Source organism: Eurosta solidaginis, chromosome 1 (genome assembly GCF_040869045.1).
Source record: "Eurosta solidaginis isolate ZX-2024a chromosome 1, ASM4086904v1, whole genome shotgun sequence".
Taxonomy (NCBI): domain Eukaryota; kingdom Metazoa; phylum Arthropoda; class Insecta; order Diptera; family Tephritidae; genus Eurosta; species Eurosta solidaginis.
In genome coordinates this window covers 369,421,380-369,441,141 of record NC_090319.1, presented here as the reverse complement: position 1 = coordinate 369,441,141, position 19,762 = coordinate 369,421,380, and the positions used below count along the sequence as shown (strand labels likewise).

General features: G+C 35.0%; 1 protein-coding gene across 6 annotated transcripts in view; it reads right to left on the bottom strand.

Annotated features, from left to right (window-relative positions):
- 5-HT7 (5-hydroxytryptamine receptor 7) overlaps positions 1-19,762 on the bottom strand; it is a 361,000-nt gene that overhangs the window by 134,420 nt on the left and 206,818 nt on the right. For 2 of the 6 annotated variants that reach the window (XM_067762965.1, XM_067762969.1), the window contains exon 3: positions 11,165-11,251. The exons of 2 other annotated variants lie outside the window; for them this stretch is intronic. The gene's annotated coding sequence lies outside the window, so the exon portion shown is untranslated. Of the gene's footprint in view, positions 1-8,356; positions 8,561-11,164; positions 11,252-19,762 lie in introns of those variants that run through there. 2 more of the 6 variants (XM_067762970.1, XM_067762966.1) reach the window with 2 other exon arrangements.

Sequence of the window (19,762 nt, the reverse complement as noted above, 5' to 3'; positions counted from 1 at the left end):
ATGGTATAAGAATGAAAATTGTTTCATTGTCAGTTGTCACTCGCCATATTGACTACCTGGTAATTAAACAGATTACGACCTATCGTGCTTCCATCGCTATTAAAAAAAAAATATTTTATATAAAATAATAAATATTTTATATTTTTTTTTTGTCTGAAAAGTTGTCTCCGAAGCATTAGAAGCCGGTAAACCAGGCTCACTTTTGCTCAAATATCTGGGTCTCGAGTAGAGATATACGCCGCCGATAAACGCCGCCGCCCCCGCTGATTAGGGTCGTTTTTTCGTACGCCGCCGCCGAATGTCAAAAATATCGGCGCGGCGGCGGCGGCGGCGTCCGGCGCGTTACTATATTTTCTACTCGTTTAAGACTGTTTAGGCCATTTATTGTTCATGTCGAAAATTAGTCGGATATGGTCGAAAGTGGTATCAGCGGATGCGCACCACTTCAAGTTATAAGAAACTAATTGCGAAATTTCACTCTTTCTAACTGTTCAAAAGTTATTTAAAAAAAACAGGCGCTTTCGATGTCAGCTTAACACGGACTTTGCATCACCCAATTCACCAAGTTTTTAAAACAAAACCCTAAAGAAAAGTTATATATCTAATAAATTAATATGCTCACTGCATAATTTTTTCAAAAAATTAATAATGAACAATGAATTCAAATAAAATGACCCAAGGCGAACATGTTTTCAAATTATCCTCAAGTTGTTAAAAAAAGCAAATTAACCAAAAAAGGTGCGGATTTAAAAAAAATTATATTGCGATTGGCTAAAAGAATAAGCGAAATCAGTGACGCAAGATCCTTTAGTAGGTTCTAGGGGCATACACACTCCTTTGAAATGATTTTTACCTCATACTTGTGTGTATATGTAAGTATAAGGGTTTCAAAAATCACTTGGGCTTACATTCAAACATCTGTTGTCTATTTGCGAAACTATACAATAGGGTGTGAAATGTTAATTTTGATTTTCACCCTTAATCATTCAACACCCAAGTCTCCCGGTTTGAGATTTCCTAAAGTTGGCGGCCCTATCCAAAATTAGTCCCTTGGAGTGAACCACATTGATTATAGCCTATCAACCAAGTTTAAATATCACCTACACGTTACGGCTCCTTTTACAAATGTGAATATATAGGCACATATATTTACCAGGTGAGGCTTTGTCCTTTGCAATAACACTCCAAGTGGTGAAGGAAAATCTTTCCCAAGACAGTTGAACTAAGGACCGTGTTTTCTACTACCCTAACGTAGTGGACAGTCGAACTAGTCTGAAAACTGAAGCTACGCGGTCATCCATAATGAGCTCTAATATCATAAGGCCGGAAAACAGAAGTTAACATCTTTTAACTTAAAATCGGTCGACTTTCATTCTATAATATCATTTTGATTTAACGAAGACTATTGAAATCAATGTTGTGAACATAAACATCTGCAAACTTTTGTCTACATTTCAAAAATTTTATCCAGGGTCCTTGTAAAATTTTAATTATGTAGATGCGCCGATGATTATACGACTTTCACCCATTACGCAATGACATCCACTTAGACTGCTTATGATTTCGAGGGCGGCATCTTTGGCCGAATAGTCACTCCCTAACGTTTCAAGGTGTTTCTCTGGTGTAGCTCGGCAGCATAACGCGACAAAAGCATCCGTTGGAAAGTCTTTGGAGCTACACCTAGAGCTTCTAGGAAAGTGACGTCAACGAAGGTATGAGCTCGAAGTCTCAGTCCTATAGCTTCTGTGCTGGTATATGGTGTGAGAGTCAGGAGGCGTGGTAGAGACTGGTGGTCGGGATTGATACTGTTCGCACATCGGGAATAGCTCTTAAAAACAGCCAAAACAACTGGAGGCGCCCTGTACCACGAGAGTCATGAGTATTAAAAGACCATTAATAGCAACCGAAAGTCGCCTTTGTGCGTGGCCGCCATGGAGCCACAAATGATTTAAAGGAATTGTGTTCGCGACGATTATTAGGAGTTAACCCTAATTGAAACTACACTTTGCACGAGATATACAGACAAAAGTGTGACTATTTTGTTTCTCCATTTCTTTTCAGCAGAAGCAGCAGTACCAATTCCAAAGGCCGGGGTTAGGTTCGAAGCCTCTCTGGAATAAGCGAACGAGAGACAAGGAGCTACTCGTGAAAATTTTTGAACGGTCTGCGAGATCTTGAGGCAAATACCTCGGATCTTTCCGAAATGGCCAACACGCAGATTTTCTTAAATACATACAAACAAAACTTTTCCTAAATATTATTTTTTATACTCAGTTGAGCAGAGCTCACAGAGTATATTAACTTTGATTGGATAACGGTTGGTTGTACAGGTATAAAGGAATCGAGATAGACTTCCATATATCAAAATCATCAGTATCGAAAAAAAATTCGATTGAGCCATGTCCGTCCGTCCGTCTGTCCGCTAACACGATAACTTGAGTAAATTTTGAGATATCTTGATGAAATTTGGTATGTAGCTTCCTGGGCACTCATCTCAGATCGCTATTTAAAATGAACGATATCGGACAATAACCACGCCCACTTTTTCGATATCGAAAATGCGAAAAATCGAAAAAGTGCGATAATTCATTACCAAATACGCATAAAGCGATGAAACTTGTTAGGTCAGTTGAACTCATGACGCAGAATAGAAAACTAGTAAAATTTTGGACAATGGGCGTGGCACCGCCCACTTTTAAAAGAAGGTAATTTAGAAGTTTTGCAAGCTGTAATTTGGCAGTCGTTGAAGATATCATGATGAAATTTGGTAGGAGCGTTACTCTTATTACTATATGTCTGCTTAATAAAAATTATCAAAATCGGAGAACAACCACGCCCACTTTTTAAAAAAAAATTTTTTTAATTCAAATTTTAAAAGAAAAGTTAATATATTTACAGTATATAAGTAAATTATGTCAACATTCAACCCCAGTAATGATATATTGCAACAAAATACAAAAATAAAAGAAAATTTTAAAATGGGCGTGGCTCCGCACTTTTTCATTTAATTTGTCTAGGATACTTTTAATGCCATAAGTCGAACAAAAATTCACCAATCCTTGTGAAATTTGGTAGAGACTTAGATTCTAGGACGATAACTGTTTTCTGTGAAAAGGGGCGAAATCGGTTGAAGCCACGCCCAGTTTTTATACACAGTCGACCGTCTATCCTTCCGCTCGGCCGTTAATACGATAACTTGAGCAAAAATCGATATATCTTTACTAAACTCAGTTCACGTACTTATCTGAACTCACTTTGTATTGGTGTAAAAAATGGCCGAAATCCAACTATGACCACGCCCACTTTTTCGATATCGAAAATTACGAAAAATGAAAAAAATGCCATAATTATATACCAAATACGAAAAAAGGGATGAAACATGGTAAATGTATTGGTCTATTGACGCAAAATATAACTTTAGAAAAAAACTTGGTAAAATGGATGTGACACCTACCATATTAAGTAGAAGAAAATAAAAAAGTTTTGCAGGGCGAAATCAAAAGCCCTTGGAATCTTGGAAGGAATACTGTTCGTGGTGTTACATATATAAATAAACTAGCGGTACCCGACAGATGGTGTTCTGGATCACCCTGGTCCACATTTTGGTCGATATCTCGAAAACGCCTTCACATATAAAACTAAGGTTCACTCCCATTTAAAACCCTCATTAATACCTTTAATTTGATACCCATATCGTACAAACACATTCTAGAGTCACCCCTGGTCCGCCTTTATGGCGATGTTTCGAAAAGGCGTCCACCTATAGAACTAAGGCCCACGCTCTTTAAAATACCCATTAACACCTTTAATTTGATACCCATATCGTACAAACGCATTCTAGATTCACCTCTGGTCCACGTTTATGGCGATATACCGAAAAGGCGTCCACCCATAGAACTAAGGCCCACTCCCTTTTAAAACACTTATTAACACCTTTCGTTTGATACCCATATCGTACAAAAAAATTCTAGAGTTTCCCCTGGCCCACCTTTATGGCGATATCTCGAAAAGGCATCCACCTATAGAACTAAGGCCCACTCCCTTTTAAAATACTCATTAACACCTTTCATTTGATACCCATATCGTACAAACAAATTCTAGAGTCACCCCTGGTCCACCTTTATGGCGATATCTTGAAAAGCCGTCCACCTATAGAACTATGGCCCACTCCCTTTTAAAATACTCATTAACACCTTTCATTTGATACCCATATCGTACAAACAAATTCTAGAGTCACCCCTGGTCCACCTTTATGGCGATATCTTGAAAAGGCGTCCACCTATAGAAATAAGGCCCACGCCCTTTTAAAATACTAATTAACACCTTTCATTTGATACCCATATCATACAAACGCATTCTAGATTCACCCCTGGTCCACGTTTATGGCGATATACCGAAAAGACGTCCACCCATAGAACTAAGGCCCACTCCCTTTTAAAACACTTATTATCACCTTTCGTTTGATACCCATATCGTACAAAAAAATTCTAGAGTTACCCCTGGCCCACCTTTATGGCAATATCTCGAAAAGGCATCCACCTATAGAACTAAGGCCCACTCCCTTTTAAAATACTCATTAACACCTTTCATTTGATACCCATATCGTACAAACAAATTCTAGAGTCACCCCTGGTCCACCTTTATGGCGATATCTTGAAAAGGCGTCCACCTATAGAACTAAGGCCCACGCCCTTTTAAAATATGGCGATATCCCTAAATGGCGTCCATCTATAGAACTATGGCCCACTTCCATTTGATACACATGTCATACAAACACATTCCAGGGTTACCCTAGGTTCTTTTTACAACATGGTGATTTTCCTTACTTTGTCTCCACAGCTCTCAACTGAGTATGTAATGTTCGGTTACACCCGAACTTAACCCTCCTTACTTGTTTAAATAGAAAAATTAAGCTTTTTAAAGTAAGAACACCGGCGTAGGCCGGCGCGCCGCCCACGCCGCCGCCGCTGATAATGTGATCGGCGTAAACCTCTAGCCCCGAGGCAACGTATTATCTTACCAAAATTTAAATTTATTACGGGAAACTGATTTTACTACAAACATGGAAGTTGGGCAGAGTGGGTCCTCGACATCTTTCCTTTTGTTTTATTAAAGAACTATCAACACAGTTAACGCTCAGATAGTTTAGATTTATGTCCTCAATCTACAACGACTCTACAAAAGTAGCGTTGATAGCACTCAACTTACCGAAAGCTTCAAAAATACCCGAAAAGTATAGCTGTCTCGAAGATATCAGGGGCTTCACTTTAGATTCAAAGAAGTGCCTTTAGGTAGTTTTCTATCTTCATACCGTAACCTTCGGCTTTCATATCTTGAAATCGCTTATCATCAAGCGAATGGTCTACATATATTCTGTAAAATGTCGATCAATCAGATATCTCTCCGAAATCGGCTCATTATTTGAAGAGCTATTCACATTCACAAATCAATGGCTTTGAAACAATCTCCAGAATTGTACTCATATTAATATCAGTATTGCATTAAGGTTTTACTGACGTATTTGGAGTGTATTTTAAACACAATTTGAATTAAATAAATAGAGAAACCAGAAAAATTTGTATTTCTTTTTCTTAATTTTTGTATCTTTACGTTCTCATTTTACAATAAAAATCTCTCAAGCAAAAAACTTAAAAAACGGTATGTTTCTAGTATATGTAAACATTTGAAGTAAGAAGACCCAAATATTTACTTTAACATTACTCTCTTCTATATATATTGGCTTGAGCAACCCTATGCTAAAGTTTTCAGGGCATATTACTCATACTTACCATAGACTTGACTTGACTTGAGAATTGTCACTTACAGTTCTGTTAAATGAACATTGCATGTTAGTAATTACTCAAAACTTAGCAACACTTAACTTAACTTAGAAGTTTATTGAATTTCGATTTTCTATGTAAGTTCTAAGTGATGTTTCCATTTTGAGATGTCATTTGTTTGTTTCCATTTCATTTTGACATTTTGTCATACAAATTGACATTTACAGATTGTCTTAAACAATTTTTACACGCATAAATTGATTGTAGTACTCAAAACAAACTTTGTTTAAAAACCACTATACTTTGTAGCAAATATTTCACAATGAAATGACAGCTGGAAAACAGCTGATTATGATGCCAGATTGTATGCGCTAAGTGGAGTATACTCGTGGCTAAGTCCCCCAGTTTACGTCAACTTTTACTTTTAAATATCTGTTTTTTAATCAAAATAACAACATCATAATTACTACGGAACTACATTCGTTCTTTTACCCTGAGTACACATTTTTTTGCCTTTTGACACTTAGGTTTCTTCGAATTTCGAAAAAAAAGTTCAAGCATTCATTTGAGCGTTGAATTAGACCGCTCTCTGAATTAGACCGAAAAATGCTAGAATCCAGAAGCACTGAAGTCAAACGCCGGCAAGCAATGTCATATAAAATATGCCTTACAAAACTGCCAAAGCTGTTCATTTAATCCTTCGGCTTATTAAAATTATTATAATTTATTTTATTTTTTTTTTTTTTTTTCGTTTTTATACCTGCGCTTTTTGGCCGTGGAAATTGAGGCGAAAACGCAATTTTCATTTATTGAATAACGCACTTCGACGCATTCTGTACCTTCTTCAGGGGTTCTGTTATCTATGAAAACATTAGAAAATAAAACCGACATTTTTAACGAATTAATGAGCTTAATACCGGCTTATAATAATTGAATATTCAATTATTATCCCACCCAGCATATTTTGAAATTAATAATCATATTAGGGTCTTTTTCTAGTCTCCAGCATGACCAAAATAAGCATATATGCGCTCATTTTCTGATCAGCAAAGACTCTCTCGTCGGGATAAAATGGTACCCTACGCGCGACTACACTTGGTGAGCCTCTTCTAACCCATATTTCTAATCAGTATTTAGTCTTTTTCGAGTCAAATTTACCATCATTTATGAGTCTTGTGGGAATAATTTTTAAGTGTGTTTTAAAGCTTTTGCGATCAAAAGAAGACTCGAAATCGACTCCCTCTTATGAGTGAAATATGATTTATTGAAAAAGCAACAAGAAAGTGCAAAGCCGACAAAAATTGTTTACTCAATCATATTTCGATCCCCAGTGTGATCAATTTGTGATCGCTTTACATTTTGTTGTTGCTTTTTTAATAAATCATATTTCACTCAGAAGAGGGAGTCGATTTCGAGTCTTCTTTTGATCGCAGAATTGATTAAACCGTTTTAGTCGTCAAAAGGAGTCGAAAATTTCTCATTGTGGTGATTTATACTTTAATCAAACTTCCATATGCTATGTGGGATGTTTGTTTAAGAGAAACTGAAAAGACTGAAACTGTCATATTTTTTTAAATATTTTCTTTTATACATACTCGAGTTTTTTTCGAATTTCGAAAAGTACGAAAATTACTTTGTGAGTTATTTATTTACCTTAAGTTAGGTTGTACTGGCCGGTCAATAAAGACCACAACCACAATAAAGCAAAGCTTGACGACAACCGTAGCCAAGCACTGGCTTCTTGATTATTTTGAAAGCGGCAGCCACCAATGTAAGTTACAGGAAACAGTAGCGAAACATTTAGAAAAAAATTAATTAATTAATTAACAGACACTGGACACACAGCTGATTTTGCCAACACAAGAATTTTATACAAAGAAAAGGGGGAAAAAACTAGGTACATACTGGAAAGCCTTGGGATACTGCAAAAAAGAGAGAAAACAATAAATAAGATGGAAGATACGGATCAAATAGCTTCGTCATATGTTTTATGTTTACATGATAAACAAAAAAAATTTAGACTTTAGTATTGACAACACTACCACAAGAGGTGGTACCGATATCTTTATTTCTATGTTTTTCACATTTAATAAGTGTAGTTTTTTAATGTAAAATTGTGCAATTTTTAATGTAAGTTATATATTGTCAGTCTACTGACAATGTTATATGCCTATGTATGTATCTACGCAATGTCTATGTATGTATCTGCGCGTGATTACCAAGTAGATATGTTTGCAATGGCCTTTTAAATTAAAACTCATATCTGTAATTTCTTTTTTTCACCAGAAAATAAAATGGAAATGCCCCTGATGATGTTAAAAAATTTTAGCGAAACGTCGGGAAAAACAGTGGAATGTTTCATTTGCACTAATCAGCGGTTAGATCGGACTAGCCTATGGAAAAAGAAAATTCCTCTAAAAATACATATATAAAAATTTTTTAACCGATCGTATTACAAAACACATATTAATTAATTATGTTAAAAAAAACGCCCAAAATAATGATTTTAGCTTTTATTACCTCTTATTTACTTCTATTTTAGTTTTTATTGACAAAATAAAAAGGACGCTACTCACTGTCGCTCCCCGAAAATGGAAATAGGTTTAATCCAGCTACAACGGCTTTCGTGATTGATTGTCGTGCAGTCCTGTCGCGCTGAAAATAACCACACTCATAAGAACATATGTAAAAATAATATGACAGATGTGTCGGCTACACCGCCGTCGTGAATTTGATCAGCCCTAAGGCGGCTTCTTCACTCCAAGAGTGAAAATAGAAATCTGCCGGTATTCGAATAAAGAGAAAAAAATATGCAATTCATTAAATAATAACAAAATACGTTTCGATAAACTTATAAGCAAAACTTAACTTTATTTGTAATGCAATAATTGCAACAAAAAACGGGGAATTGAAAATTCGCATTATATCTTCTTTGCAAAAGTTTGGTAAAGAAATATTACAAAAAGCATATTATTTTCCTCAGTTCCATCATAATCTCCTTTAAAAAAAAAATTGTTTATGTTTCCATACATCTACTCCATCTCTTTTCCATTCCATTTAATGCAAACTTTAGTTTGGGTAAAATGGCGAAATTGGTTTAACTTTTTAAGAACACAGCAACTCAGTGAAAGCATAAATTCAAAACTTAAACTATTATTCGCAAGCAGCCACAGTGAAATGCGGTTGAAGCTTTTTGTTGTGAAAGTTGCAAACTTGCAAAAAATTTTAAGCCATTTCGAACAATATATTTAATTTTGTTTTTTTCTAAAACAAATTTGGATGTATTTAATTTTCGAAACTTGTTGGACATTTTTTGGCTGTCAATTTTCCGCTTTTGACTATGAAGGATCTTAGCTTAAGGAAGGATAAGACAAACTCACTTCTAGTAAAATTTTAAAACATTTTACATGCAAAAAATAATTTACGACAATGAATTTCTTTTTAGACGAAAAAACAATTTATAAAATAAATAAAATATTAATCCTCCATCGTACACACATACATACTTATATACAAATATCAACAAAATTTATAAATTTACTCAATTTCTAACTTTTTGCCAAACTGTTTATATATTGCTTTGTCGCAAAATAAATATTTTCCTATACAAATATTTGCGCATGTTTTATAAAGCAACTGAATTATTCATTTAACTTTTAACTCAAACAGTTGACGAAAGCTTATTTGACAGCCAGCTGATATAAGTCAAAATTTATCAAAGAAAATGAAATAAATACAAAAACACATTAACATATGTGCATACTTATGGACATTAGGGTAGTCCTCAACATCAAACAAGCGTTTTTTTTTTTTGTATCACCCTTTTAAACGGTAAAATGTAGGTCAAAAATAGCACATGCCAGTTTTGGAACCGATTCGAGACTTTTTAGGGTTGTCACATAGTGAACAAAATTAATTTCTTTCTATGGAGGCTCGAAAAGTTAAATATTTATTTATTGTATTTTACATCCAAAATCGATAATACTTACTGTATTGGATATCAAATCACATACAAAATTCGGCCCGTATAAGAATCAGTTGAGATGTGTCACGCTGTGATTAAATCGAGTTTGTAATTTTTGCAAAATATCTATTTTATAACGTTCCCTCACCCAATTATGAGGAAGTCAGAATAGCAATAATAAAATTAAAAAACTATCACGCCCGGGCGCTGATGGATTGATTGCGGAGCTTTTGAAAAACAGCGGCAAGGTGTTGGTAGGGCTCCCCGGCAAAAATCGCGAGTACTCCATGCATGCATGTATGGAGTACTCGCTATGGACCAAGCGAGTGCTCCAAAATCAACCACAATTCCTATAAATAATATGGTCCAATTAACATTGCGATGTCCTAGGACTGGACCATATACTCCAGCTCCGCATTACATCAGAGTAATCCATGGAGTACCAACAGTCCAATAAACATCGTGTTAGTGATTACAATCGTTAAAAACGAGCAATGATCGGTTTACAATATGTTCGTGTAGAAACATGAGTTGGTCCATTGCTGCATTACAATGGAGTATAATGGTAAGTACCCTAGTATGACACAAGTGGACCACATGATCCAGCGATTTTTGCAGGGACATTGTAAAATATGCTTGGAGGAGTGCATGCCTAATGATAGGAGTCTAAGTGTTCGTTACCCAGGTTACAATATGGAGGATGCTGCAAAATGCGCCAACTATCACGGAACCATTCTTTTTAATAGCACATATAATATCCTATCAAGCGTGTTATGCGAAATATTGCAGCTAAACGCATATCGGCTGATTGGACTTTAACAGATCGGCTTCAGACATGGATAATCTACCATCGACCAGATTTTTACTATGCGTAAAGTCTCGAAAAAGCCTAGAAATAGAATCGACAAACAACACCTCTTCGGCGATTTTAAAGTCGTCTACCACAGCACGAAAAGGAGCTGTTTATACGCCGCGATGTCTGAATTTTATTTCGCCGGTTATGCAAAAGAACCTTGAGCAACACCATTACCTCGGTGAAAAGGACCTCTACGAGCCGTTCGAAGCTAACGAAGAAAATTTGATAATGAGCTTACGAGCTTTACGCAGACATCAGCATGCTTCGGCAAATTAAAAGGCAGCGGCTACGCTGGCTAGACCACGTTATACGAAAGGAAGATGATGCTCCAGCTTATAAAGTGTTTTTGTCGGAACCCACCTATGAAAGCAAAAGAAGAGGGCGGCTTCGTCTTGTTGGAAGGCCAAAACCGCCAACTAAATAAGTAAGCAAGGAGTTTTCAAAATTTAATGATTCATATAACGACCTTAATGAAACCTTTTGGGAAGAATCAATAAAAGGCCTAGTTCAAAAAGCGCATGGTATGTCATATAACTGAGCTTAGAGATAGATTATATTACTCACTCAGACTGCATACTTGAATTAATCTTAACTTTGTTTTTAAGAATATTTGTGGCTAAATTTTAGAGATGAACATGATTTTGTTTGTACCTGAAAAGAGAAAAAAGGTTTGAAAATTATTTATTTTGCCCTTGCGAATTGAATAAATTACAAACTTGAAAGCAAAAATCGACTAAGTCCAATATAAAGAGTAGGACTTAGGCGGCTATTGCTTGAGAATATGTAAATTATTGAAAGAATAAGATCTATGTACTTTTGGCGGCCACCGTGGTGTGGTGGTAGGGTGCTTCGGCTACCACATCGATGGTCTGGGGTTCAATTCCCGGTCAACGCAGCATCATGCACTTAGAAACAAGTTTTTTCTATTAAAAACAAGTTTTTCTAAGATTGGTCGCCCCTCTGCAATGATTTGGCAAACACTCCAGCGTCTGCAATAAAAAGCTTCTCAGTGACAACCCATCTGCCTTACAGATACCGCTCGGAGTCCGCGTCTAATATAGGACCGCCAATTTGTAGGAAAGTTTAAAAAGCAGCACCATGCGAATTGGAAAAGGAGCTAGGCCCAAATTCTCTTCGGAGATATATCGCCCCTTTTATTTATTTTTTATGTATATTATATTCTTTTTATTTCTTTAACTTTTTTTCTGACATTAAAAATCCAAAACCCACAAAAAACATCTGCCTCTCATTCGTACACCAGCACGAAATGCTTTAAACAGTTTTTAGGATGAGTTATTCAAACACTCAAATTGCAGAAGTACGAGGGGTACGGCAGTTGTCTTGAAATATATATGTACATGTACATTGTACGCACTTAAGTAAACGAAAATATTTTTAAGTACACACAAATGTACAAATATCAACATTTGCATGTGCAGAAGCGCTACAATACAAAAACCAGTAAGGAAGGCTAAGTTCGGGTGTAACCGAACATTGCATACTCAGCTGAGAGCTTTGGAGACAAAATAAAGGAAAATCACCATGTAGGAAAATGAACCTAGGGTAACCCTGGAATGTGTTTGTGTGACATGGGTATCAAATGGAAGGTATTAAAGAGTATTTAAAGAGGGAGTGGGCCATAGTTCTATAGGTGGACGCCATTTAGGGATATCGCCATTAAGGTGGGCCGAGGCTGACTCTAGAACTTGTTTGTACGATATGGGTATCAAATGAAAGGTGTTAATGAGTATTTTAAAAGGGAGTGGCCCTTAGTAGTATATGTGAAGGAGTTTTTGAGATATCGACCAAAATGTGGACCAGAGCGACCCAGAACATCATCTGTCGGGTACCGCTAATTTATTTTTATATATAATACCACGATACTGTTCCTGCCAAGATTCCAAGGGCTTTTGATTTTGCCCTGCAGAACTTTTTCATTTTCTTCTACTTAATATGGTAGGTGTGACACCCAATTTACAAAGTTTGTTCAAAGTTATGTTTGCGTCAATAAACCAATCCAATTACCATGTTTCATCCCTTTTTTATATTTGGTATAGAATTATGGCATTTTTTTAATTTTTCGTAATTTTCGATATCGAAAAAGTGGGCGTGGTCATAGTCCGATTTCGGCCATTTTTTACACCAAGATAAAGTGAGTTCAGATAAGCACGTCAACAAAGTTGAGTAAAGATATATCGTTTTTTGCTCAAGTTATGGTGTTACCGGCCGAGCGGAAGGACAGTCGGTGGACTGTGTATAAAACCTGGGCGTGGCTTCAACCGATTCCACCCATTTTCACAGAAAACAGTTATCGTCATAGAATCTATACCCTACAGAATTTCATAAGCGTTGGTAAATTTTTGTTCGACTTATGGCATTAAAAGTATTCTAGACAAATTAAATGAAAAAGGGCGGAGCCTCGCCCATTTTGAAATTTTCTTTTATTTTTGTATTTTGGTTGCAACATATCATTATTGGAGTTGAATGTTGACATAATTTACTTATCTACTGTAAAGATATTCAATTTTTTGTTAAAATTTGACTTAAAAATTTTTTTTCAGCACACGTATAGTAATAGGAGTAACGTTCCTGCCAAATTTCATCATGATATCTTCAACGGCTGCCAAATTACAGCTTGCAAAACTTTGAAATTACCTTCTTTTAAAAGTGGGCGGTGCCACGCCCATTGTCCAATCTTTTACTAATTTTCTATTCTGCGTCATAAGTTCAACCAATCTACCAAGTTTCATCGCTTAAGCCGTATTTGTTAATGAATTATCGCACTTTCTCTGTTTTTCGAAATTTTCGTAATCGAAAAAGTGGGCGTGGTTATGGTCCGATTTCTTTCATTTTAAATAGCGATCTGAGAAGAGCGCCCAGAAACATACGTACCAAATTTCATCAAGATAACTCAAAAATTACTCAAGTTATCGTGTTTACTGATGGACGGACGTACGGAAATGAATTTCTTTTTTCGCCCTGATCATTTTGATATATAGAAGCCTATATCTATCTCGATTAGTTTATGCCGTTACGGATTACCATTATGCGAACAAAATTAATATACTCTCTGAGCTCTGCTCAGCTGAGTATAAAAAAGAAAAGATTTCTAAACAAAAGAGCTACAACCATTTATTTATTTGGCAAATGAAAAGACACAAAGCGAAAAACTTGTTTTAGAAATCAAAAGTGGAAAATGTCCTCTTATCGAGTGACGAATTATGTAAACATGTCTACTTGACGCTTCCCAAGCTAAATTTTAATACAATTATATTTTTTTTACAATTAGTTCTTAGCTCTTTCATGTCTCATTGATGTTAAATGAATGATGTATAATTTCGTTGGGATAAGACATGTATATAATTACGAAATATATATTTATACAGATCTTAAGAAATCTTATATGATATATTTTGTCGAAATTTTTTAAGAGGAAAACAATTTTGGGTAATAAGATGGAAACACTTCCAGAGCAAGAACCAATAAACATACCCCGCATTAAAAAATGAGAGAGCAAAAAATCATAGTTATCGGTGAAATAAATTTTTTCGGCGTGACGTCACGCTTTTGACAACATGTTTCATTGCCGACGCAGTATTCAGACTTTATTCCAATCAGAGTATTTTGCTCCGCTCTTGCCTCCCACTACATTTTTGTGCGCTTTGCACACAGAGTATATTAACTTTGATTGAATAACGGTTGGTTGTACAGGTATAAAGGAATCGAGATAGATATAGACTTCCATATATCAAAATCATCAGTATTGGAAAAAAATTTCATTGAGCCATGTCCATTCGTCCGTTCGTCTGTCCGTTAACATGATAACTTGAGGAAATATTGAGATATCTTCACCAAATTTGCTACACGAGCTTATCTAGACCCAGAATAGATAGGTATTGAAAATGAGCGAAATCGGATGATAACCACGCCCACTTTTTATATATAAACCATTTTGGAAAACACAAAAAACCTGATTATTTAGTAAATAATACACATAGAATGCTTAAATTTGACATGTGGACTGACATTGAGACTCTTGATAAAAATTTGAAAAAAAAAATTTTAAATGGGCGTGGCACCGCCCACTTGTGATAAAATCAATTTTACAAGTATTATTAAACATAAATAAAAAATCGTTAAACCTATCGTAACAGAATTCGGCAGAGAGGTTGCCTTTACTATAAGGAATGCTTTGAAGAAAAATTAACGAAATCGGTTAAGGACCACTCCCACTTTTATATAAAAGATTTTAAAAGGGTCGTGGACGAATAAAATAAGCTATATCTTTGCAAAAAAGAGCTTTGTATTGATAGAATTTTACTTTCTAAATTGAATTATAACATTAAATTGGAAAATACTAACATTTTTGAATACGGGTGTGGCACCACCACTTTTATGACTAAGCAATTTTCTATGTTTCGGGAGCCTTTGCAAACCTTTTAAACGCGTTCTTAACGGGCTCAATCGTAGGCTGTTTTGAATTATTCGCTGGCTGTGAGTAATTACTTTAAATTCATATAGCTCATACTCAAACGCTGTTGGTAAAGTTCGGCTACCTACCAACTGTCTCCCTATGCATCCGACTAGCACCAGTTCGGTGAGAGTCATTAAGCCTGTACTACGAAATTGTTGTTTCGCGTGACTATCTCATATTTTCATTGCACTCGCTCATGCGGATCGAGTCCCACACTTTCTAAGCCTTGTTTCAACTAACATCACATAGGCTAAGTGTTAATGCAAGCGCAGTCTTTATAAGTTGTTCGCTATATGGAGAAATATAGAATGTAAGTGTAAGCTTAGTACGCGGGATTGGTAAGCTAACTACACAATGAATGCGTCAGTGTAGTTATTACTCTGTGAACAATGTACGTGTTAGAGATGATATGAAAGAAATCTAACGTCAAACTTTAGCAATGAGTTTTATCAGTTTGTTATGGAAATCCTTGTGGTAAGCTATCGATTTTTTAGTGACAGGTTATCGAAAAATAATGGATTTACTATTAAAAAGGAACCAATTCTTATCAAAAGCTTATCGAAAACATTACGATTCCTTGTCGAAAAATTATAGATTTTTTATCCAAGGATTTTCGATTAGTTATCAAAACATTATCGTTTTTTTTTCAAGCTAGCAATCGATATTCTATCGAAAAGTAATCCATTTACTATAGATAAGTTATCGATTTGTTAATTAATGGTTGACTATCTAAAAGTTATCAATTACTTTTCAGTGTATTACCGATCTGTTATGTAACCGATACCGATTAAACTTCGATACAAATTTTAAAAATTTTAAAAATCTACTTTCCTATGCAATTATATCATATAAACCCAATAATACACTTTTTACGAACTTTCAATCAACAAGGCCAAATCCATTAATACGAGTATCAATTTCAGCTAAACTCAAAAGAAGATTATTTGTTTAATAAAAAAAAAAAATACTAAAATAAAGGCACTCTAAATAAAATGATCGACAACGTTAAAAATATTTGCTGAATTACTACAAAAAAGACTGCAATTTTGAATTGTAAGCACGTGCGGCAACAAAATTAAAGTTGAGCTGAGCAGTTTTGCTGCCAGAGAATTGCATTGGCGGCCAACTGCAAGGATTCAAGTAAATGGAAAGCATAAAAATTGAATAAAAATACGAAATGGATAGATCTCATAATTTTACCTAAAGGAACTATATAGGATTAATTCTCTTTTTTCTGTTGTTTTTTTTTAGTTAAGAGCAGCGAAAAAATTACGATGCTTCAAAATCAAGAGCAAAAACACACACTCTAACATTAACATACAAATAAACGCATTTAAGCGAATAGACTTTGATGCAAATTGTATTTGTTGTTTTATTTGCATAAATTCACTTTGCTCGACAATGCGCAGAGATTTTATTTCTATTTTATTTCTTGCGCTAATGCCAAAGTTGCTGCTGCATTAAGTCAAATGAAAGCGCGACTAAATTGATGGATTGTAAAAGAAATTTAGAATGCTCGGCGCACACATTTCTCAAACGCATTGGCACGCAATCGTTAGTTGGGTGTAAAGTGAAGTAAATTGAAACTTGAATACAATGTAATGTTGATGTAATATTAATGTTTGTGTAAACGTGCATGCGTACATATGTATTTCAGTATTGTACAGAATTGAAGCACTTAGATTTAAATTAGTGTTGCAGCCAACTGAATTTTATTTCCGTTTATATATTATGGCATTGAGGGCTTGAACGAATTTAAAAACAGGCAATGAAATTATTTTTTGGAAGAAATGCCACTTACATTATGGAAAAGTTGTAAATTTTTGATGAAAAATTATCGATATGTTATAAACAAGTTATCGATGTGTTGTAGAAAAGCTTTCGATTTGTAATCGGTGAAAGAACAACAATTTATCGAAAAATTATCGATATGTTTCCAGCAAGTTATCGATTTGCTAACGAAAAGTTACCGGTCAAAGAGTTATGGAAAGTGTATCGCTTTGCTATTTGAGTTTTGCCAATTTCGACCCTGCGTGTGGTCCACTTTTCTTTCGAAAAGGTATCGATATGCTATCGAAAATGTATTGAAAAGTTATCGAAACTGCATGTAAAGTGTTTCACTTTGTTAGTTGAGCGGAGTCGAATCTCGGCAGTGTTTGGCAAGCACTGCGAGTGTATTTCTGACATGAAAAGCTCCCAGTGAAAACTCATCTGCCTTGCAGATGCCGTTCGGTACAGACATAAAAGAATTAGGTCACTTCCCGCCAATTTATATGAAAAATTAAGAGAAGCACCACGCAAGTTGGAAGAGAAGCTCGGTCTTGAATATCTTCGGAGGTTATCGCCCTTTAAATTAATTTATGTTTATCGATATGTTATCGCACAGTTATCGATTTTTTATTAACAATGTAATGATTTGTGATGAAAAATTTATTGATTTCATGTGGAAAGGTCGTCAATTTCTTATGGCAGTGTTACTAATTTGCTATCGATTTGTAATCGATGAGTCATCGGTTGGTTATGAAACAGTTACCGATAAAAGTTCAATACCAAATTGATAACAACATCTGTAATCAAAAGATAACTAGCCTATAAGATACCAATAATAAGCTATTTACTGGGTCCTAACATGCCCAGAATAAGCCGATAACTCGAATATAATTATTCGTTATCGATAATAAGGGAATGATTAAACAATAACTTTTCGGTATCGGTTGTTACCAGCAAAAAACCGACGTGGTTCTTCTCAAAAAGCCAGAATTTTTGTTCCCAGCAGTAAATGACAAAGGCTTGGATGTAAATATGAAAGCGTCAGATGGCAGTGAGAATAGTGAATGTGAATGCGAAAGCTTCGTCACTTCGATACGAGAGCAGTCACTCTTGATGAAAAAGCTTCAAATTAAAACTCGTCAGCTGTAATTGAGATTCAGTTGACTAATCTTTTTAAGTTAATTTAAAAGAGAGTATTCAGTTGTGAACGTGAAAGCGGCAATTCTATATACGAACAACTGTAACTAAGACAGTGTCAAATGAATATGAAAAACCGTTAACCGTATTTGGGTTGAGTCGGATCTAAATGGTAAAGATCAATTTGAAATGGAAAATGTTATTTCGATATGAGAATAGTCAATTCTAAACGAGAAAAAATCAAAATAAAATTCGAAAATTCGAAAAATTAAAATATGCCATTTGAAATCCAAAGGAAAATAAGAAAATATCTACTTGGCTATTTGAAGATCAGCTCCCGATCCCCTATTGGCACGAAGGATGTCGCATAACAAATAACGACGACTACGTCGTTCATTTCGCGTTATTATTTTTTACTTTCCAGTTTTTACTAGCTGGCTTGAGGTCTGAATTGAAATAAAAACACAAGGGTTTTTTATATATTACCAATATATTTCGATTACACACGGTAATCGTCTTCAGGGTGAAAACATAAAAACAACAAAATAAATAAATAAATAACAAATTTTCTAACATACAAATTTTAAAAAATTAATCACATACATTTTTTACACGTGTGTATCACTTGACGTGGAGTTTATTACTGATCGTTTATTTGTCAACAAATATCTATAGAAGCTGGCGGAGTTATCTATGTCCGTTTTGTAGTTCATTCGTTTGCTGGTTGGTGTGTTAATAATGTGAAGCATTCCCAGAGTAAGTCGTTTTCTGTAATGTTGTTCTTGTTGAAGAATAGTAGCTTTGTCAAAGTTTGATGAGTGGGAGTTTTCAGTACAGTGGGTCATAAGTGCAGTTTTTTGGTTTGCAGTATGGTGGCAATATTTGTAATCCGATTTGTGTTGCGCTATTCTAGTTTTAAGTTTGCCTTTTGTTGTTCCAACATATACGCTGTGGCATGGTTCGTTGTTTTTTCCATTGCAAGGAATTTCGTACCCTCTATTGCTTTTTTCTGATGTGGAATTTTTTATTTTGTTTGATTATATATGTTTTTTAATGTATTTATCGGCTTATGAGCTATTTTTAATTCATATTCGTTGTAGCAGTCTGATTTGGCCAATCGTTCCGACAATTTTGGCACATAAGCTACTGACCTAAATATTTTCTGCGGTTTTTCTTTTTCTTTTCCTCTTTGCTGATTCTTTTCTTCTTGATATTTATTTAACAGTGTTTTAATTATGTTTTCGGGAAAATCATTTCTTCTTAACAATAGCTTTAATTCATTTTTAATTTCCTCGTGGTAAGTGTCACCCGTAATTTCTAACATTCTTCTTAAACAGCCCATTGCTGTATTCATTATCATCGCCTTTGGATGCTTTGAATAAAAGTTGATGATTCGTTCTGTTGATGTTGATTTCTTATACCATTTTAACTTCAATTCGTTTTTGATTCTAATAACAATTGAGTCAAGATATGGTAGTTTTCCGTCTCCTTCAAGTTCCGTTGTAAAATTTATATATGTGTTGAAAGAGTTTCGTGTGTACAGCGTACTTTTTACATCATCCTCGTGTATTATAGTAAATAGATCGTCGACATATTTTGTGAGTAATCTGGGTACTCTTTCTAATTTTGTTGTTGTGTTCTCTAATAGTTTTTCCATCACTATATCGGTAATTACTGGTGATGTTGGGGATCCCATTGGCAATCCTTTTAGCTGTGTATACAATATATCATTAAATTTGAAATACTTATTTTCTTCGATGCAAAACGTAAGTATTTCCATA